This window comes from Drosophila virilis, chromosome 2 (assembly GCF_030788295.1).
Source record: "Drosophila virilis strain 15010-1051.87 chromosome 2, Dvir_AGI_RSII-ME, whole genome shotgun sequence".
Lineage (NCBI taxonomy): Eukaryota > Metazoa > Arthropoda > Insecta > Diptera > Drosophilidae > Drosophila > Drosophila virilis.
This window is the reverse complement of record NC_091544.1, coordinates 34,088,853-34,112,949: the sequence shown is the minus strand read 5'-3', so window position 1 is coordinate 34,112,949 and position 24,097 is coordinate 34,088,853. Positions and strand designations below refer to the sequence as shown.

Below are 24,097 nucleotides of genomic sequence, written 5' to 3'. Positions count from 1 at the left end.
TAAGTAAACGAGCAGAGCGAGCATTGGTAAGAAAACTGGACCAAAATCTGATGCTTTCGACTAGAACTCTTGCAAGAGAACTGAAGGAAGAGTTGGATCTGGATGTATCCCATGAAACTATACATCAGGCCATACTACGACACGAGTACAAATCAAGAGCTGCTCGCAAGAAACCAATGCTCTCTGATGTTAATGTTGGAAAACGATTGTCCTTTGCCACAATGTACCACAATCAACCTTCCGAATATTGGGATGACGTCATCTTCTGCGATGAGACGAAAATGATGCTATATTATATTGCTGGGCCAACAAGAGTGTGGCGTAAACCCTTAACATCTTTAGAAAACCGAAACATCATTCCGACAGTCAAATTTGTCAAACTATCCATAATGATTTGGGGGTGCATCTCAAGCCAAGGAGTCGGAGATTTGGCTTTTGTTGAAAACACGATGAACGCAAACAATATTTAAGCATTTTGAAGAGCCAGTTGCCAAGCAGCGCGAATAAATTTGGGTTTATAAACAATAATATGCCGAATTTTAAATTTTATCAGAACAACGACCCACAGCATAAGGCGCACATGATACGCTTGTGGTTACTTTATAACTGTGGTAAAGTCTTCGATGCACCTGCGCAAAGTCCTGATCTCAATCTCATCGAAAATTTGTGAGCTTTGTTAAAGAAAGAGTGGCTAAAAGGCATCTTAAGAACCGAACAGCACTAAAAAGTGCTATACTACAAGAGTGGCAATAGTGGCCGACCCATTATGATTTTAAAAAGCTTATTCATTCAATGAAAAAGCGCCTCCACTAAATCATTAATGCCAATGGTGGCCATACAAAATATTAAATATAAGAAATATAAGTAATTTCAGTGCCTTAAATTAATTTAATTATCACTTATGCCAAATGTGTAAACAATTGTTTGACAATGAAAAAATCGACTATTAATGGTTTTTGAATTATTTCTCACATATTCTACTTTGTATTACTATTTTTAGGAATCCTATTAGTAAATACTATAAGCAACTATAATAAATTAAAAACAAAATATTTACAATATTCAAAAGTATTTGTTTTTCTAAAAAAGTCGAAAAATCATTTTTTTTCTAATGTGTTAACAATTAACATACTGTATGTTAATCAAGACATACCTCTCAAACCTAGATAGGCCAATAAGTAGGTCCTATCAGTCCGTACCCAAATAAATTGATATTTCCTAAATTTCGCCAAAATACTCAAAACTCCAAAACTGTAACACCAAGGATTAATCCACTCCCCGACTATAACCAAGAAACTAATCCTAACCATACCTCTATCCCCCAAACCCTACACCTACCTCCCAAAACCCAACGTACCAATTACACTTTTACTTGTTCTTATTCCTTTACCCGAAATCACAGCTCGCGTCCACCATGAACACACCAATAAAGTGGAAACATATGGCTTTATAAGACAAGGCCCTGAGAGATACTTCCACTAGCTCGCCACCAAATAATCCCACAATAAAATCAAACAATGTGCAAAAGGTGCTAAATGACATCACAGAACAGGCTCGCATTTATTAGCAAACAAACCACCCACTCGCTTCACCTGTAATCAGAAGATTACTCCATACCTCCATACTCCTTGTCATACTTGGCATGAACACCCCGCTAAAGGAGGAATCAAGCCATCATGAGCCCATGATCAACTTTACGAAGGCTGAAAATTTGAGCTCAACTGAAGATGAAGACGCCGAAATATCCATTATAAGCGATGAAAGCCAAAGCGACCAAAACACCAAAAAAACAATCGCACCCCAACATTAATGATGCAAACAAAATTCATACAGAAAGCAGTTAATAAAGTCGGAAATGGATCCCTTATAACCAACGCGACCACAGGTAATGTCATTTACTTCCAATGCCAATCAGCAGAGATAGACCTACATGGACCGAAAACGATAAAAACGAAACCGAATACAGAATCATCATCAAGATACTCTATTTCTATACACCATTAGATTGGATCTCAAAATAATTGACCACACTCGGATACACTGCCTGCCACGTAACCAACTTAACATTAAACATCTCCGGCTCTCCGATGATTTCTTTTGAGGCTGGCCTTTTTCCAAATATAAACGACAGAAAATCAAAGCATTAGGAACCTACCAAATCCAAATTGTCCTATCCTATCCGACTTCTGCAAACTATGAGTATACCATGAGCTTATCACTTGCTTAAGGACTCATAGCTACAGCATTTTAGCCACTGGCTCCTCCACTCACTTCCCACATCTCCAACGAAAAAGACCGTTGGCCATAGACTTGCGGCATCCAACACGTTCGCATACATATTGAATCCACGCAATCTCCTAAGAAAACCAAAGACAATCCCCCACAAAAATCCCTTAATTTCGGCAAATCAAAAAATTCCACCACCACCACCACTCTAAAAAATCCACCTTTCTCTTAAAATAGCCGCTTTCGAATAAACTACACCGCAAATAGACGCATACTGAATATGCTCATCATCAGAAGCTATTACAAATACAGCCACCTAGTCCTTGGTAACAATGAAGCCAAAAGACTCCACAGAAATTCCTCAAAACAACTTAGGAATGCACTGCAAGCTAACAAAGAAAGACGCCTTGGTAGTACTCTGTAAGCCATTGACCCTACAAACCGCTACATATGCAAAAGCTATGGAAATTCACCAAAGAAATTAAAAGACACCCAACTCCAAACCTACCCGTACATAGAAAATTAAACTGCAATCCAGCATAAATTATAAAATCACGTATTTCGACCAATCACCCTCCCAGAAATTTAATCACAAATTAAGGGATTGCTAAACAACAGGCCCCAGGACTCAATACAATCGATAACAATACCATATAAACACTATCATACTCCGCCCTAATATACTGTATATTAGTCTACTATAACTTACTACGACTTGGCCACTTTCCACAACAATGGAAAATGGCCGTCGTCACACTGATTCCCAATCCTGACAAACCAACTGAAGAACTCGCCTCCAACAGACCCATTAGTCTACTTTCTCGCCTATCTATTCCTTACCACCAATTCGGATTTCGATATGAGCAAAGTACGGAACAGTACTTAGCAAAAGTTATCCAATTCATTCATAGAGCCTACGAAAGTTATTAATCCTGTTCCGCCGTCTTCATCGACATCCAAGAAGCCCTCGACAGTGCATGGCATCCAGGCCTATTCTACAACCTCAAACCCATTCTCTCGCCTGCCCTATATACCATCATATGACATTACCTGTTAGAGAGAACCTTCATGTTTGAATGTCACGAAGGAGCCTGATCAACTCCAAAAAACATCTCGGCCGGAGTGCCACAACGCAGTACACTAGGGCGATTCTATATAATATCTATATAGTGGATCTGCCCACCCCAGAGAATGTTCTCACCAACATCCCCCGCAACTCAGCAGCCCTGTTAGCAACTTATGCATACGACACAGTCGTCATATTTGCCACTGAATCAGTCATCATTGCCATCGAACAAGTCAGTATTATGCTAGAGGCCCTAGCAACTTGGACCAATAAAGGGTGTATTAAAATAAATACCAGTACAACAGCACATATTCTCTTCTCCCTAAGAGAAATCTGAACTCAGATTGCCCAGTTATTCACCAGTAATTATGAGCCAAACCATCATCACCAAGGACTCCCACCCCTATCTTGGAGTCAACCTAGACAAGAAATTAAACTTTTGCAAACATGTCGCCTCCCTTGTAACCAAACCCAAAGCCCAAAGAGCCCAACTCGACTGGCTAATAATCAACAACAGCAAACTTACGCTTAATTGCAAAACTCTACTGTACAAACAATCAATAACCCCAATTTGGCATTATGCCCTCCCAATCTGGGGTGCACTCACCAGCGAAACGCAGATAACCAGAGTATCCACCTTACAAAACCACCCTTCGGAAAATATCTAGTACCCCATTACTATCCATGCTACGATTGACGATACATTCGACAAACTAAGCCAAAAGACTAAGTCACCACACAAACATTGAAGCGAAAAAACTGATCACTATCCCATATGGCCCATACCCCGTACCGCCTAGCCAGAAGCCGACCGAGATACCCCCAACTCAACAGTCTTGTCAGACCAATTCAACGCCACTGACGTCGAAATAGTGCTAGCTACAGCACAGAAAATAATGCATCAAACACAAATTCAAGAAACTCACTTTGAATCACGAAAACTAATTCTTCTACTCGATAGAGCATAGCATGTTTATATTGTCTTTGATTCTACCAACTTTTGGGTAACCCGTTGCGTAATTTTGGCCCAATCCTCAACCCATGCAGTTTTTAGATCTAACTTATTAGATATTTTGCGTTTGCGAATGCTTGAATCCAAACCCAAAATGGACCACAAATTTTTGATTACATTTACATTTAGTATGTCTGGTAACTGTGCCGGTAGCTGCAAAACAGATCAACCATGTCTGAAGAATATCCGACGACTTATGTTTCGGGACATTGTCTAGGTACAATCTGAACACATCCCAGATTTTCAGCACTTTCTAATAAATTAGTTTTTCACATCTCCAGATATTGAGATTTGTCAATTGTAGTCTCAATAAGATTCAGATTTCCAAAGACGGTTGTCGACATACAAGCCCAAACCATAACGCTCCCACCGCCATGTTTTACTGTAGCCTTCAAATTTGTTGTTTGCAGCTCTGTAGTTGGCTTACACAATTATACGGCTCCATCGTTTTTAGTTTTTAGCTGTTATAACTGTTATAAAATAATTATAGTTGATGACGTTAAGCATCAGGCTAACAACCTGCGTTTCTAGAACTCTGATATATTTTGTAGTTCAGTTTTTATAGCTTTGCTATGTTTTTTTAATGTACTGGTTGAAATAAGCTTTCAGTCACTGTATGTACATATGTATGCTGTAGATCTCGGGGTTTTGTGGGAAACCATTGAGTATTAAAGAGAAAGAGCAGGCTCTTTTTAGAAATACTTTCTGAGCGAAAACAAGATTGCAAACACAACACCCGGCTGTCTGCAGCTACTTCTGCCGATGCAGCTTCAAAACATTTTCCATTAGAACCAACAACAACCATAATCAAAACAAACGACTCGACAATGAAAAAAGCATACCACAAATACTGTCCTTGCTATCCCTTTTTGTTGGAGGCTACAGCCTATGATCTTGGCTTCTGCACTCTTCTAACTCATTGTTGTGGTTTCTAAGCACTGCTGAGCCTATAATTCGCAGTCATGTCTTCTCTTTTCCACTCGCTTTCAACTTGCAAGCAGATCGACAGATTATTATCATTTTTAATTTGTTCGACCAGCAAGGCACCTTTTCTCAAAATAGGGTATTTTAACTATTTATTACCAATGTAACCAGCACAAACCATCTTATATATACAATTTTATTAAATGTCAATATATACCATTCTTATAAAAGAGTATCAATGCCGCGACCCGCCAAATAGTTGTTTATGTATGTCTCATCTCACACATATTTGCGCAAATCTGCATATATGTATGTATGTCTTTGCCAAAGAAGAAGATTCCAACGTTCTGTTGCGCATGGGATGTCACAGTCCAATGCTTTTTATATGCGATCATTTCGTATTTAAAATGATTACATATGTCAAAAAATAATTAACCGTAAAAGACCCCATTCATAAGATATTTAAATGTACCTAATAAAGGTTAAAATATATACTAAATATACCAAGAAATAAAATTCGATTGAATGTGACATCATAATATATGATGGTGTGCCGTGCGCCCAACCCTTTGATCTGAATGCCATGGCCTGCTGGCATTCAAATTTTCTACCTATTTGAGCCGTCACTCGGCTTTGCAACAACAATTTAGTACCCAAATTGCGTTGTTGCTGTTTCTACGCGCTGCATTGTAGGAACGACAGAGAAACCAGCAGCAAACACAGTGGCATTTTTTGTCCCTTTTCACTGAATTTCCTATGTCCTCATTATGGCTCACAAGACTATTATCGATAAAGTGCGAGCGAGATAAAAGTTAACAGCATTGCCGTTCTATTGCAAAAATCATATGGAAGAGAGTGCGCCGAGCACTTTTCTGTAGAGTAAGCGGTTCAAAAATACATCATATGTATACTCTATACTCCCTTACTCGTGAGTTTGGACCAGATGCCTCCGATACTTTTTGTGCCAACCTTGTTTCTATGTGATGTCCAGTCTATATGTTGTTTGGTTAGTGATACAAGCATACAAGAACAGTTGACAGTTGACAGCATGTGAAAAAAGTGAATAAGTTGACAGCCTGTGAAAAAAGTGAATAATTAAGGATCGGTCACTCTTATTACGCATGGCGATGAATATTTTGTAAATAAGCTTGCAACGAAAATCTATACTTTGATTTATATATATGTGTACATAAACATATAATGACCCAAACTGTAGAATGTTTCAACAAATATATAAAATATTTATTTAATATAAATAACATGTTTGCAAAATATTCATCGTCATGTGTACTGCTACTTATTTTCTTAAGGTGACCTCTTTATGTTAGTATTCTTCATTAGTTGGCAGCCCCTAACACTTTCTATTACCCCGCCGATTATTTGATATTCCAATTTATTATATATAATTCTTATTATTTAAATTAATTACATATATATATATATATTTGTTTTTATAATAAGATAAGAAACAACTCCAAATGGCTTCAGGAATCGCAAAATCCTTGCTTTTGCGTTGTTTTACTTTTAATTTTTATGTTCAAGGGTCCGCGACACTGGCATGCACGTATGAGGAATGCTGTCTACAATTACCATTGCAACTGCGCCTGCGGCATGGTACTGTACCGCACAGCTTGTCGTCGAACAGTGAAAGCACTTACCAAACAACATACAGAGGTGGTCAAAAGTATTTAACTTTAAGTGATTATTTCTGCTGCTTTTGTACTCAGAAATAACGGTAATTGTAGTGTGTCTACATCTATGCAGAATCAATTCAAAGAAAAACTAGAAATTTTAACAGTTCATGGGCTTAAAATTTAAGCACTGAACTGATGCTCATCAGTTGTGAAAAGTATTTACACACATTTTCTTTACGTCAAAATTATTAACACACATTTTATTTCTTTTTTAAATTTTAGTGTTAAATATTCAATTTAGGCAAAATATTTTATAAACTAATGTCTAGTTTCACCGCCCTTGGCTTCAATGACTTCTTGGAGTCTTGCTGGTATGGACAGGACAGCGCGAAGACTCAATAGTTAATTTGGACCAAATTTCCTTTATTTCTGCCACTGTTTTGTCGCACCGCCGATCTCTATCAACAGTCTTCTGACTCTTAACGAATCCCCATACATTTTCGATCATTTTCAGATTTGGGCTTTGTGGTAGCCAGGGAAGTTCTTTAGGTTCTTCGCGAGTTCGACCCTTGTGGCATGGAGCATTTTCCTGCTGTACGATCCAGTTATACGTGGAGAAAATTCTGTTTGCCGAGGTGAATGTGTAATCATATAAGATATGGAGGTATCCAGTTTGATGTAATATACCCTCTATCGGTACCAAGTCTCCAAATCCATAATAGCTCAAACAGCCTCAGAACGTCACCGTGCCACCACCAAACCTGTTCATTGGCTGAACAGGAGGATTACCCTTTAGTTGTTTTGGGAGATGCATAAGTTGCTTGCAACGCAACTTAATCTGTCCATAAAACATTAAACCAGAACTCTAGAGGCTTCTCTTTATACTCCAAAACAATTGCGAGACGCTTTGCTTGTTTGGGTAATGTCAACTACTTTACGATCAACATATAAGTTAATGGTAACTTCCTTCAATCTGCGACGCAGTGTACTATCGCTAATATTTTTTCCAGTTAACATTTTCGAAGCTTCGGCAATTTTAACAGGACTTAAAGTGGGATTGGTTAGTACAACATGTATTTTATGTCTGCATTCTCTTAGGTCCAACACAAGTTTTCGGGCAGTTCTTGTCTTGTTTTCCAAATTTCCGAGTGTGTCCTTTTTAACAAAATTGTACACAGTTTTTCGCAACATCTTGTACAAATCAGCCAATTCAGATGCAGAAGTCCCAGTTTTGAATTAATTTACAATCTCGGCTCGATTCTCAACTGATAGTTCCTTTGTTTTTGCCATATTATTTAAAATGCCTTAATTTCTCTATTAACTTAACTGTTAACAGTTAGATTAAATTCCAATTAAGAGATTAACATCAACTATAACCTCACTTACTCAATGCAAATCAAAGTCTATTTGCATTTGAATTTGCATTGTGTAAATAATTTTGACGCAAAGAAAACTTGTGTTAATACTTTTGAGAACTGATAAGCATCAGATCGCATGCATCTATTTGTAGTCTATGAACATCTATCATTACCAATTCTTCTTTCATTTGCTTCTGCACAGATTGAGAAATGCGACAATAACTGTTATTATTGCATCTGACTTCCAATAACAACAAAAAATGCATTCAAAATCGAGAAGGCGAAATAATTCATGTTGTGTAAATACTTTTGATTACCTCTGTATAGACTGGACAATCAGTCAGATTTTGGAATAATATTTGGAGCTTTAATAACAAATCGTTTTCATGAAATATTCGTTTTTCTTTAAAAGTGTCAACATATAGCCTCTGTCCACTGGACACACGTCTGACACATTTCAGAAAATGTCACATTCTTGACAAATGTGTGAAATGCTCCCTGTGCGTTTCCCCATAAGAAAACACATTTTACGAATTTTTCAAAAAAGGAACATTTGTCAAAAATGTGTAAATTCGCCCCGAGCATTTCGTATTTTTTGCGATGGTATCATAACCATAAACAGCTGATATATCACCAAAGTAAGCGGTTAATTGAAATTATAATTTTAAAGTTGTATTAGCCCACAGTTTTTAACATATTGATGGCCAATTCACGAAAAGATTATACAAAATGGAGCCCCTACGTCGAGGCCATTCTTTTTGATTTATGGGAGGAATATTCAACGCATGGGTGCCAAACTAACCGAAGCTGGCTTCGAAAGTTTATGTTGGCAAAACGTGCGATCTAAAATAGATAATGCAACGCGGAAGTACAAGTACGGATGCTTTGATTTATTTATATTATGTATTATATTAGCTTTTTTATTTTATTAAAAGCATCTGGAGAGGCGCCATCAGGATGGAGCCAGTTTGAGTGGGGACACCGAATTCTTGGGTCAATAAAGTCCATTAATTTTTATACCCTGAACCCATTAAAAATGGGTATAAGGGTATATTGTATTTGTGCGAAATCCAAATGTATGTAACAGGCAGAAGGAAGCATCTCCGACCCCATAAAGTATACATATTCTTGATCAGCATCAATAGCCGAGTCAATCTAGCCATGTCCGTCTGTCTGTCCGTCCGTCCGTCCGTCCGTATGTATGAACGCAAGGATCTCAGAACCTATAAGAGCTAGAGACTTAAAATTATAGATTTAGATGCTCCTAGTTCCCGCGCAGATCGAGTTTGTTTCCGATAATCGATAACTTACTCCGTTTCCAAGCAATCGATAAAAATCGATACCGATATCCTGTTTTTTGGGCAATTTTGGTAAATAATAAGAGCTAGAGTCACCAAACTTGACATATAGCTTCTAAAATAGAATATATATATGCATTTGATGTTGGAAGAAGAGGGTTCAGGGTATACCCTAGTCGGGAGCTTCCGACTAGAACCTCTTACTTGTTAGTAGTGCAACAGAGTACAGGTAAATTATATTTGTATTTCAAATTTTAAACCAAAATGGAATACGTCCCTTAAGAACATTTTCTAATGACAGATGAGCCAATTTTTCTTAAAGAAGTGGAGAGCAGCCATCGCACTCATCGCGCTCTCCATCCAGAGCTTCATGCAACCAGGAAAGCGAAGCTCCTCCCTCCACCACCCCACATTCTGTAAAGAGGCGCAAGCTTCTGAAGTCAGACATGACCCCATTTGAAGCGGCCGTGGTGGCAGCCCTGAGGGAACATACACATGAAATGACAAAAAAAAGCCAATGCACGGTTGGCAGTTCTTGAGCGAATGCAGAAGTCCATTTCCAAATAGTTTATATTTAAAATACTTTAAATATAAAATAGTTAAAATAGTTCGAATATAACAAATTTTAAAATAGTTTAAAAATAAAATAGTTAAATTAGTTTAAATATAAAATAGTTTAAATTAAAAATAGTTTAAATAGTTTATATTTGAAATAGTTAAAATAGTTTAAAATAGAATTAAGATAAAATGTGAACAATGCAAAGACTACAAAAAAATTGTTTTATTTATTAGGTTGTCGCTGTAAAAGTAGTTTCAGCCTGCCTAATACTTTCTGCAGTGCCATTAAAATCATTCGTGGCGTTGGCATGCATAGGCTGCACACGAATACTTTCCAGCACCTCCCATACGTCCAAAATGTCACTATGTTCGCAATTTAAAAAGTTGTGCAAAATGCAACTGGCCAAGACTATATTGGTAGTTTTGTCGCAGCGATTATCCAATCCCTTACCAATCCTGCGGAAACGTGCCATTAACTGGGCAAAAGCATTTTCAACAACTCGTCTTGCCCTTGATAGAGCATAGTTGAATGCCTTCTGCTGCTCTGGCGCAGAAACACAAAATGGATAGGGCTTCATAAGGTTTGTGCTGAAACGGAATGCCGAATCGCCAAGCAATTCCAATGGTACGTCGACTTCAGCCAATTTTTTTACTTTCGCCTGAAAAACCTGACCCACTGACATTCACATAAAGAAATTTGTAACTAGATACAAAAGTACGAAAATTGGTATTGAAGCAATTTTATCTTTAATTACCGATAATCCATCAGAACCACCCTTTGCAGTTGTATTAGTCAATGGGCTCGGTGGCAGTTGGATGAATTTCTATGTGACTTCCATCTATAGAGAATGTTATAATCTGCTTAACGAAAAATTTAAAAACTTCATACCAATCGCACCAAAGCACTGGGGGAAACCAATCTCCTCAAATCCCCGGATACATTCCTCTACTTTCTCTTCGGTTAAAAATTGACGCGGCAGGTATTCGGGTGCAAGACCTCGTTACACTTTCTTGCAAATTCATGCAATATTTTTTCAACCATCGATGTTGATATCCCGAACAATCTTCCCACTGTACGGTAGTCAGCTGACGAGCCCAGCGTGTGAGTGCAATGGCAATGCGTTTTTCAAGAGGGATAGCTTTTCGGAAATTGGTATCATGCTTTGTTATGAAGTTATGAAGACGAGTAACTAAGGTGCGTAACGAAATTATACGAAACTTTTTATTTCTTAACTTTTTTTTGTTTGAGTAATCTTAGAAGTATAGTAATGCTTTATTTTCGAAAATGTATATGAAAGCAACATTATATAATAACATAGGCATTTAAATGTTCATAGGTTTTAAAATATTTGAAAAAATAAGAAAAATTACACTTTTCGAGTGTAACGATATTATACGAAAACTTGTCTTTTTAGCTTATAAAACCATAAATCGTTGAGATAATGGCTTAAAAAAAAATTTGTACATTAAATAGGGCCTCCTTGTTATTTTCCTACATTGAATAACCTTCTTTTCATTGAGTTTATTAAATTTGCTAAAAGGGTTTGATCCAATTTTGCCCATTCTCTTAAAATCCTCCTTCTTAGTTCAGTAACACTATCAAATTTCTTATTTTCGGCGTAAACACGACGTACAAGAATTCCCCAGAGTGAAAATGTAAGGACTTTCCCTGTTATCCTGTAGGAAGGGTAGGAGAGTGTTGTCCAACACTTCCACATAATCTACGCTTGTCATTCTTGAAGTAACAAAGCGGAGTTCAAGGGTGCTACACTTGGTAAATGCACCCCATACCATAACAGAACCACCTCCAAAATTCCGTTTTGAAAATACGAGGGGTTCCTTGCGCAAATCGTGCCAATAGCCGCGAAATCCATCTGGACCATCTAAATTAAACTTTTTCTCATCCGAAAAAATAACCTTTTTAAGAAAAAAATATTTAAAAATCTTATGTTGCATGTGTTGCATCTGCATGTTGCATGCAACATTACAAGACAACGATTCCTTACCAAGTCCCAGCACGTATCAAGGTTTTTAAAAGCGAATTCAAGTCGTGCTGCCCTTTGGTGATTTTTGAGAGTTGGCTGCTTCTTCATTACTCCTCGCACTATATGTTTGGATGTTTTTAAAGTACGCCAAACGCACATTGGTGACACTGGAATGCTGCTGTATGCAGCAAGTTGACGACACGACAAGGTCGAATTACTTGCTTTTTTCAAAATTTGACGCTTGTTACGGCCAGACAGTTTGGATTTTCTTCCAGCATTATTATTTCTGCCGTATCCTTCCTCATTTTGTAAAAAATTATTGATTACGCAGCATGTTCGACCAATTAATTTCCCAATTTGGTTAATTAATAAGCCAGAGGCTTTAAAAGCGAGAATTTTCCCTTTTTCCTCTTCAGTCAAACGCGTTCCTCGTGGCATTTCAATGATTTTTTAAATAAAATTGATAAAATTCAAAACTACAAATCAAACAAAGTTGATACGCACGCCTAAAGATCAGTTTTTCGATTGTTTCGTATAATTTCGTTACAATAAAATTTCAGCAAAACAACGGCTTTTAGAAGCAAACCTAACGGGACATTTCCAGCATAGGCTAAATATAGAATGTAACGTTTCTCTATTGCACATTATGCTTTGAATTCTCATTTTATTCCATCGTGCGAGTTGATTTAACAACATTTTCGATTTGTCGAGTGTTTGAAGTAATATTTTGATAGTTTCGTATAATTTCGTTACGAACCTTAGTATATCACAATGTATTCTTTCTTTCGTATTTTTCTATTAATAAAGGAATATATCACTATTTTCAGAATTAAAAATTGCCAGGCAATTCGCGACTCGCGTTTTGTCATTTTTATTATCTGTATTATGTCGTCTTCATATTCAGCCATCAACTCGTCAAACTCTTCTTCCCACTCTAATATTTTGGTCATTATAGTTTTCTTTGGGTTATTACACATTGTTAATGAAATATAATTAATATTTTTTGTATGTTACCGACAACCGGTGGAACACCAATATGTGAAATTTGAAAATGTGACATTTCTTAAACCAGTGGACAGAGGCCAATATTCTAACTTCGACAACCTTTCAGAGATGCCACAAGCAACATGCATACAACATGTTGTTTGGGGACAATACATTACTAAATTAGTTTTAAAATGCCTATATATACATTTATAAATACATACATTTTTATTCAATGTCTATGAAAAGTATAATATCGTATTTAGTGTGCAACTATTGGTACAATTATTATTAACTTTTTGCTTGAAACATTATATACCATTTCTATAAATAAGGGTATCAATGCTGCGCTGTGCCTAATAGCTGTTGTATATGTGTCTCACCTCACATATACTGGTGTAAATCTGCATATATGTGAACTTAAAAGGATTGCAATATTATGTTGCGCATGTGACGTCACAGCCTAAGGCCTTTTGCGTGCGATCATTTCGTATTTAAAAATGTCATTCAATTATATACTATAAAGGACCCTATTCATAAATTATTTAAATGAACCTAATAAAGGTTAAAATATATACTAAATATACCAAGAAATAAAATTCGATTGAATGTGACGTCATAATATATGATGGTGTGCCGTGCGCCCAACCCTTTGATCTGAATGCCATGGCCTGCTGGCATTCAAATTTTCTACCTACTTGAGCCGTCACTCGGCTTTGCAACAACAATTTAGTACCCAAATTGCGTTGTTGCTGTTTCTACGCGCTGCCTTCTAGGAACGACAGTAAAACAAGCAGCAAACACAGTGGCATTGTATGTCGCTTTTCTTTGCACTTGTTTTTCTACGTCCTAAAATCTTGCTTTAGAATTTCATTGATCAAAACGGTGGTCGAAGGAAAAATGGTGTTTCGTGGGCCCTGTTGTTGTTTTGCTAGTAATTTGTTTTGCTTCCTGGTATTAGGTATTCAGGGTATTCCACTATGTTAATGCAAAGAAACAAGCTGGCAATATTATATTTCACACTGTAAAATTGCTACATACACTACACAATTGTGTGTGTGTGTTTAGCGCCCGAAATACAGAAATCACAAACACTTCAAGTCTTGTTAAATTTGCATCTTGTTGCTTGCCTGCCTGCCTGTCCCCGATGCAAATTTAACAAGATTTTAGGATTTGTGATTTTCGACCTCTACACACAGACACACACATACAAATGTCTGTGAATGGGATCATGGGCGCAAAACGGGAAAGAATTAATTTATTTAAAATTAGGTCCGGCATTTCTGGACTTAAATAAATATTTGATGTAGAGAAGTTGCCCTTCTATTGAAACTTTGAGTTTAAATGGATTTGAGTCGGCAATGGACAGCAATGTTGGATCATTGGAACATCCCAATTTAAAAATACAAATTTTTTTGTACGGAGCCAACCTCAGTACACAAAATGCATTCATATATTAACAGAAATTTTGGGTAGGTCGTGATCTGCGCTAAAAAACTAAGAAAATTGTTTCATTTCCAGCCAGAGACTTTGCCAGAGCAGTGGATAACAACACATTCAAATATGCTGTTATGTATGTACATATATTCACATGCATACAAACATATTTGCTTGCACGGCCCTCATAGAGCTGAAGCTGAGAGCAAATTCTATTTTTAGCTTTTTCGTTCTCTCGGCTGTGAGAGCGCAATGCTACAAATTTTGTTTTTGTTCTCAATTTTCAAGAAATCAACTACATTGTAGCATTTTGTTGTATGGCGTTACTCATCTTAGTGTTTATATTGTCTTTGTCGGAACCTATCAGAGCTAGAGAATTTAAAATTTAGCTGTAGGTCCCACTTGTCCCGAACGAGATTATTTCCGATAATCGAAAACTTAACCGTTTCCAAGCAATAGATAAAATTCGATATCGATATCCTGTCTTTTCAGCAAATTGGGTAAATATTAGGTGCTAGAGTCTTCAAACTTCACATGTTGCTTCTAGAATGGTATATATGTATATATCAAGAATCTTTCATTTTATACCTATAGCCACCTCCACGCTACTACCTCATAGCTATAAATCAAGTTAATAACTCAACTTGTATTGCCCACCATTTTAAGCTACAATTTTAATTCAATTCAGTTTTTTCGAATACACAAATATTTTATAGTACAATAAGATATACAGCAGCAAATTTCACGAAGTCGGTTAAGAAACACGTGTTTGCGGCACCAGTGCAAGCTACAATATTTTCTGTATACATGTAAGCTATATAGAACTATAGAATTGATATATCAACAGCATCGCAATTGCGATTGTATTTTTTTCTGTGTTACTATTTGAATTCGTTGTTTTTTTATCACAATTATTGGTGTGGTTGGTGTGGTGTGGTCTGTCTTGTGTTCGAGATCTACCAAGGAAACTTTTTTTTGTGGCTGGTGTGGTTGTCGAGTAGAGACGGTGGCAAGTAATGCGGTTAGTTGCGAAATCGAATCCTGCCAAGAAAACTTTTTTTGAGAGTATAGAGAGTATAGCACGAGATGAATTTGGTGTTGGAATAAGAGGGTTCAGGGTAGCCCCTAGTTGGGAGCTACCGACTAGAACTGCTTGTTTTGTTTAATCTATATTCAAATGCAGTAGAGTTTCAAACGACAGCCTTTTCCATAAATCTATGTATCGCTCTGCACTGCGTTGACTTTTTAAGGCCTTCAAATCTAGTTGCATAATAGATCCTTGCAGTAATTATTGCAGCAAAAGAGTTTTTGTTAAGTCTAATTACTTGATTGCATTGTATTGAGAAGTGTGTGATTCTCGAATATTCAATTCAATGTGTTTTTTTTTTTTGGAAAAATCGCACACAAATGATTCAATGTAGTCAAAAGTTCTTGCATATTCATTTTAGTACTCAAATTATTATAGCCTGAAAATTTTGCTCGCAACCTTTTAAAAAACTTACTATTTCAAATGTTCTGTTTAAGCTATGATCGGAATTGTGGAATTTTTTTCGAAAGCATTTTGGGCGACGAAGCCCCCATCTTTATTTTTCTTAGACGGACAGTTAATGGTTTTATTAAAACTATAATTATAATTATTATTATCATCTATGTTCGACTTATTACTAATAATATTGCTAATTTCTAGCTTACTGCTTACATTACTACCACCCATTAGATACGTCTTGGATTTATTTTAAGTAGGCAGCCTGAAACTGGTAAAACAATACAAGAATTATGCTTGTAATAAATTTTAAAGCTTTATGATTACTAATGCGTTTAAAACTTTTCATTATTATCTTTCGATTCTTTACATTATCTGCCATTTCAAAATGTGTCCAATTTTGATCTATAAACTTACTGTGTGTGTGAATGTATACAGAAATTCTTAAAGTTGCTGCCCTATCCAATTGCGCAGTTGCATATAACTTTGGTTATTTCTTAACCGATCTTTATGAAATTTTCTACAGTATATCTTATTGTACCATACAACATTTGTGTATTCTCAAAAAGTCAATTGCATTTGAATTGTGGCTTAATTTGATTGGCAATAAAAGTTGGGTTATTGACATGATTTATAGCTGTGGGGTGGTAGCGGGGAGGTGGCGATTGGTATAAAATGAAAGATACTTGACAATATAATATTTTATAAGTAACATATCATGTTTGGTGACTCTAGCTCTTATTATTTACCCAATTTTCTCAAAAAACATAATGTCGATATCGGTTTTTATCGATTGCTTGGAAACGGAGTAAGTTATCGATTATCGATCTACGCAGGCACTAGGAGGACCTACATCTAAAATTTCAAGCCTCTAGCTCTTATAGGTTCTGAGATCCGTGCGTTCATACATACGGCCAGACGGACATGGCTAGATCGACCCAGCCGGGTATAAGGGTATATTGTATTTGTGAAAAATCCAAATGTGTGTAGCAGACGGAAGGAAGCAATAGGAAGCAATAGCCATTGATGCTGATCAAGAATATATATACGTTATGGTGTCGAAAATGCTTCCTTCTGCCTGCTACATACATTTGGATTTTGCACAAATACAATATACCCTTATACCAAAGACAATATAAACACTAAGATGAGTAACGCCATACAACAAAATGCTACAATGTAGCTTGATTTCTTGAAAATTGAGAACGAAAACGAAATCTGTAGCGTTACGCTCTCACAGCCGAGAGAACGAAAAAGCTAAAAATAGAATTTGCTCTCAGCTTCAGCTCTATGAGGGTCGTGCAAGCAATTATGTTTGTATGCATGTGAATATACATACATAACAGCATATTTGAATGTGTTGTTATCCACTGCTCTGGCAAAGTCTCTGGCTGGCAAAGAAACAATTTTCGTAAATTTTTAGCGCAGATCACGACCTATCCCAAATTCGTGTTGATATATGAATGCATTTTATGTACTGAGGTTGGCTCCGCACAAAATATGTATTTTTAAGTCGATGCAAATGTGTGTGTGTGTGTGTGTATGTGTCCGACAAGCAAAACTGCGCAAAAATTCAATTTTTCCCAAATACTGGGGCATATCTACCCTTTTGAAGACACGACAAATACGAAATAGAGAAAGGGTTTGCCACGTCGATGCGAATTTCTTGCATTTTAGCTCGCTATCGTTGGTAAGGGTACCCAAGCGTTGCCATGTGTGCATTTAAAATAATTTGGACTCGCATACTTACATATTTTAAATATGAATAGAAGCATTTATGCGCTTGTGTGCCTGTTGCTCTCCTGCCTGCCTGTCCCCGACGCAAATTTAACAAGATTTTCGTATTCGTATGTTGTGGTTTACATAGATGAGATATTGATCGTGGCCGAAACTAAAGATAAGGCAATTTCAAGATTGCAGAAAGTCATAGAAATTCTTATTCAAGCTGGGCTCTCATTTAATTTCGAAAAATGTACATTTTTAAAATCAAAAATAGAGTATTTGGGTTACGAAGTAGAGGCAGGTGAGCTTAGGCCTAATCCTCGAAAATTGCAGGCATTAGTTGAATTGCCACCGCCGCAAACGGTTACGCAGCTAAGACAGTTCATTGGATTAGCATCATACTTTAGACAATTCGTGACGAAATTCTCCGAAACTTTGAAGCCTTTATTTTGTCATACGTCTAAAGACAATAATAGTTTTGATTGGAAAGAAAGTCATGAAGTAGTGAGAAAGGAGATAATCTTTGCACTGTCCCGTAGCCCGGTATTAACTAATTTTGATCCACAATATCCGGTTGAGCAGCATACAGATGCTAGCTCAGTGGGTTATGGTGCAATACTTATGCACAAAATAAAAGATAGAAACCATGTTATCGAATATTACAGTAATTGTACAACCCCAGCAGAGTCAAGGTATAACTCATATCTTTTGGAAACCTTGCCAGTATTTAACGCAGTAAAATATTATCAACATTATTTAAAAGGTATCAAATTTACAGTACATACTGACTGTAACTCTTAACTCTTAAGTGACACCTGGCTTATAGCTGAACAGCAACGAGATCTCGAAATGACATCTTTAATCTCTAAACTAAAAAACAATGAATTAAGCGAGAATGTTGCCAGTACGTATGAGTTGAGACTAGGCTTCCTGTATCGTAAAATTCAAAGAAATGGTAGAACCCGTTGGTTACCTGTAGTTCCAAGACCTTATAGATGGGCTGTCATTAACCTGGTTTGAAGGTATGACGAAATACGTACGAAAGTTTGTTGATAATTGCATCACGTGCAAGCTATCGAAACCGCAATCTGGGAAAATTCAACAAGAGATGCGTCCGATTCCTAAAATCGAAATACCCTGGCATACGGTTCATGTAGACATCACCGGTAAACTAAGTGGCAAGAACCTCCAAAAGGATTATGTTATAGTCTTTATAGATGGGTTTACAAAGTACGTTTATTTGCACCATACACTGAAGATAGATGCAGCTAGTTGTATAGTATCACTCAAGGTGGTTATTTCCTTGTTTGGTGTACCATCCCGTATCATAGCAGATCAGGGGCGATGCTTGCTCTGCACATAACATCGAGTTGCATTTAATTGACACAGGAGCTAGTCGAGCAAATGGACAGGTCGAACGCGTAATGAGTACACTTCAAAGTTTACTAACAACGGTAGAGAGGGGCCAACGTTCGTGGCAAGAGGCATTAAAAGAGGTACAGTTAGCAATAAATTGCACAGTCAATCGGGTCACTAAGTTTAGTCCGTTACAGCTTTTAATTGGAAAAGATGTAAGACCATTAGGGATGCTATCGAACATTGTTGATGAAAAATATGATAATCTACAAAATCTAAAAGCACAAGCAAAAGAGAATATAGAAAATAATGCCTGTTATGATAAGAACAGAAGCGATAAAGGCAAAGCAAACGTTGTAAAGTATAAAGTGGGTGATCATGTTCTACTCAAGTGTGAAGAGAGAAATCAGACAAAACTAGATCCCAAATTTAAAGGCCAATTTGTTATAACAGAAGTACTTGAAGGAGACCGATATTGTTTGAAGTCATTAACAAGCAAGCGAACCTACAAGTATCCTCATGAGTGTTTAAGAGCGTTACCGGTCGAGACAGTTTCTGCGGAGATGGATGAGGATATGATGGGTAGTAGCGTTGAAACAGACGCAATTGGTACTAGTGAAGGTACAGGTGTTGGCGTTGAAACAGACGCAATCGGTACCAATGAAGGTACTAGCGTTGAAACAGGCGCATAAATGTGTAATGTCATAATCAAAAAGCCTCTTCGAGAAACACAGGTAGACTTGGTGCGCTATCTGGACATTCATCTGTATGATTTGGCTATCAAATAAGTTGTAAAGATTATTTTAACATTGATTTAAATAAAGGCGAAAGAACACTTGAGCAGAGCATATCAACATGAATTGATAAATTTAAACACGAGGACGTGTAATTGTCAGAATTGGCAATTGGCAGAATTGGTGTCGGAGCATTGCTATTGTTATTGTTATTGTTATCCAAATGTAAGTACAGCAACATGAATATTGTATGAGTCGAAATTAAAAGAAAGAAGAATAGAGAAAAAAGAGAAACTGTCATTGTCTTATATCACTGAGAGTCGGTGAGAGGACTAACTGTTAATTCTCTCACTGAGTGAGACCCGTGCATAGAGTTGTTGGTGTGCGTGCAGTTCTTTGTCAGCTGATTCGTGTAAGGACACAAAGAAAGCGTTGCAAGAAGGACAAGCGGTTACGGCTGGTTTTCGTTGCGTTGCAAGAAGCAAAAGCGGTTACGGCTGGTTTTCGTTATTATTCGTTGCGTTGCGGGGCAAAGGATTTCTGTAGACAGACAGAAGTAAATGGTCTGAGCGAACGGACGTAATTGCGCATTGCGAGATTTAGAAAAGAGAAACAAAAGCCACCTACAAAGATGCCGGGACTCGCTGCTTAAAGTGTGAAGAATTCTGACCCTATATATATATATATATATATATATATATATATATGTCGAAGCGGCCGTAGGGTCAGAATTCTTCACACTTTAAGCAGCGAGTTTTAGTTTTTTTTTGTTTTAGTTTTTTTTTGATTGAATATTTTGCTGATTTTTTTTTTGTTTTTGTTATATACGCCAATTTGTTAGGAATTTAATACTGTTTAATTAACATATACACATACATTTATATTTTGAAATATCTTCACAATAAATACAAAAAAAAAGTTTAAAAATAACTTAAATATTTCCTGGAAAAAATAATATATACATATAATATATATATATATATATATACAATTTTTATTTAATTATTTGTTTATATTTTAATAAAACAAAGTTCAAATGGCTCCAGGAATCGTGAAACGGTATGATTTTATTTTTTGACTTAATGTGCTTGCGTCTTTACACCTTGAACCCATTACAAATGGGTTAAAGGGGTATAATGTATTTGTGCAACTGTATGTACCAGACAGGAGGAAGAATCCTCGGCCCCTCAGCATCAAAAGCCTAGTCGATCTAGCCATGTGCGTCTGTCTGTCCGTCCGTATGTATGAACGCGTCGAATTCAAAAGTGGCATTTGTTGTTGGTAGGAGAGGTATCCCCTAGCTGTACATTCCCAACTAGAGCAATCTTATATATTTTTACCTGGAAGCTATTGAAAATAAGTGAACATTTTTTTGAAAATATATGTATCTATCTGGTAATTGAAGGAATTTTTATTTTTTATATAACTTAGTCGTTAGTACATCAAATTTATTGAAATTGTACTGAGTTTTTAAAAGTAAAAACTAAAAAAAAAGATAATACAATCTTTGTTTTACTATGTCTTATCAAAAACTTGCACAGTTTGTAATTTTTATGGTTGCTGCCTGATCTGTACTCACAGGCCTGCACTCAGGATGTTCCTTTCGTACTGGCTATAAAGCTATGGAAATCATGTGTACTTGGATGTTATTTTGAACTTGCAACTATACTCACTTAAAAACCGTTTAAATTTGTGCGTACGTTTTTACCTTATCTTAAAGTGGTTAAAAAAACGAGTGAAATTTGGTCCCTATTTAAGGCTGTCGACGACAAATTTGCAAAATGCAATATTTGCAAGGAAAAGTACTCCTATAAAACTTCTACAAGTAATTTGCACAAACACATACGCAAGCATCCGACATGTGTTATGCCAAATAAGGTACGTAGTTGCGCACATGTTTATTTTGTTAACTTATTATAAAAACATTTTCGAAAATTTATTTATTAGAAGGCAAATGTAGCTGCAACAGTAAATCCTGCGTTTGAAATGGTTCAAATCAATTTAAATGATGAAAATTATTAGGAAAAAGAGGAAGGAGAAGATTGTGCAGAGCACGAGAAAATGTGTCGTCAATCAACAATCAAATCTCTATTTGGTGCTCAAGAGCTTACGCCAAAACAAAGGCAATATATAGACTCCATTTTATGCCAAATGTTTTACAAAGACACAAGTCTTTGAGCCATTCAACATGTTGGCCGATTATTATGGCGATTATTGAAATTTACCGCTATTTAGAAGAGGATTTTTTGAGCCACGAGAAGGGCTCATTGTTTCTCTTTTTCAAGCTGGCCTTTATTGCTGCTGTTCCTAAATGCCAATGAAAACCTTTTTTAGCTTTATATATATGATTTATATTTAAATTTAATATAATAAAAAAATAAATTGTTATAGAGCATAACAATATTAAATTTAAATTGGTTTATTTATATATATTTAAAAAAAAAACTGCGCGCCTAAAAGTCAAGTAACAGTAACTGTTATTTGTCACTGGTACTTTTACCACTAAGATGAGTAACGCCCATACATTTGAATGCTACGCAAAATTTCTAGCCTGGCCTTATATCTGGCCTGTGAGGCTTCGTACGGCATGCCTGCCGACTGGTTGTTCGTTCTCCAAAGACAAGTCGAACGAATGCCGAAGTCGCGGTTTGCTGATGCAGACACGAGCTAGTTAGTCGCCAGCCTGCCTTCAGCAAAGCTGAAATACATGCTTTATTTAAATGATTTATTACCCTAGATATTAACGATTAATTTTACAGGAAAATTTAAGAACTTATATAATTCTTACACAAGGCGCTTCTTGCGCAATAACTATGTAAAGAAAATAGCACACATAGATTGATTTCACGTTTCTTTTTGGACAGTGTATGCTCAAGAAAAGTTCTTGTCTCAGCCAATAGCGTGCGTGCACTTTTGGTTGTATGCGTGAATTATGCATGCATAAGACCTTTAAGGTATGTAAGTTAACACATAACACTTAATATAGGATATCGCGTGCTTCATAAGTTAAGGAACAGCCCTCGCAATTGCGACACTGCATACTTTGTATCAGCGCGCTATAGCTGCAATGGTCAGCGGCGGTAACCGGACACTTTTGTTTTACTGCAAGAGTTTCCGTCATTGCCTAAAATTTTGCTGAGTCGGCTTGCCGACCATGACATTGTGGCGTGATGCGAGTTTTGGCTTAGCTTAAGTAAAATATTCTGTGTATTAAGAAATTAGTTTTTAATGCGGCTTTCACTGAGGCACATCGGCCCAGGGACTTCGCGCTTAAATTAACTCACTCACTACGCCGTATCGGCCTAGTGTTTTATAAATAACCAAAATAAAGTCTTATGACGCAAATCCGCGAAGACCTTTTTATTAAAATATTAATTTGTATGTATGTGTTGTTATTCACTGCTCTGGCTTTAGCTGGCAAAAAATTAATTTTGTTAGTTTTCTAGCGCAGATCATGATTTGTGTTGATATATGAATGCACTTTGTGTACTTAGAAAATATGTATTTCTAAGTCGATGCAAATATTTACATAATTTCCTTAAATTAAATTGATATTATTTTTATTCTCAAAATAAGAAATAAAAGAGTGCTAAAAAATACAATAACAATTCAAGTCCACTCGAAGGTCATATTTAGTTATGACCTCATTATAATTATAATGGCCTCCTCGCGGTGTTCCCTGCGTATTTTGTTCTTTATTATTCGAACAAAAAATAATAAAATAAAAAAGAAAAATAAAAATTAATTAAATGTATCTTTGAAAACAACAAATTTGGACTTTTATGTCCTTAATTTATTTTGTATTATTTAAAAATAATAATAATTTAATTAATAATTTCAAATATAAAAAATTACATAAAAATACAAATTTTTTTGTACGGAGCCAACCTCAGTTCACAAAATGCATTCATATATCAACAGAAATTTTGGGTAGATCGTAATCTGCGCTAAAAAACTAAGAAAATTGTTTCTTTGCCAGCCAGAGACTTTTCCAGGGCAGTGGATAACAACACATTAAAATATGCTGTTATGTATGTATATTCACATGCATACAAACATAATTGCTTGCACGGCCCTCATAGAGCTGAAGCTGAGAGCAAATTCTATTTTTAGCTTTTTCGTTCTCTCGGCTGTGAGAGCGCAATGCTGCAGATTTCGTTTTCGTTCTCAATTTTCAAAAAATCAAGCTGCATAGTATTTTGTTGTATGGCGTTACTCATCTTAGTGTTTATTCTATTCTTCTCTCTTTTAATTTTGACTCATACAATATTCATGTTGCTGTACTTAAATTCGAATAACAATATCAATAACAATAGCAAT

General features: G+C 36.3%; 1 long non-coding RNA gene across 1 annotated transcript; it reads left to right on the top strand.

The window, feature by feature from the left end:
* Positions 1–7,108: 7,108 nt before the first annotated feature.
* LOC116650385 (uncharacterized) lies at positions 7,109–9,320 on the top strand. Its single transcript, XR_004303347.2, has 6 exons — positions 7,109–7,233; positions 7,377–7,781; positions 7,847–7,922; positions 8,423–8,858; positions 8,940–9,094; positions 9,156–9,320. It is a non-coding gene; the product is annotated as an uncharacterized lncRNA (long non-coding RNA).
* The last annotated feature ends 14,777 nt before the right edge of the window (positions 9,321–24,097 follow it).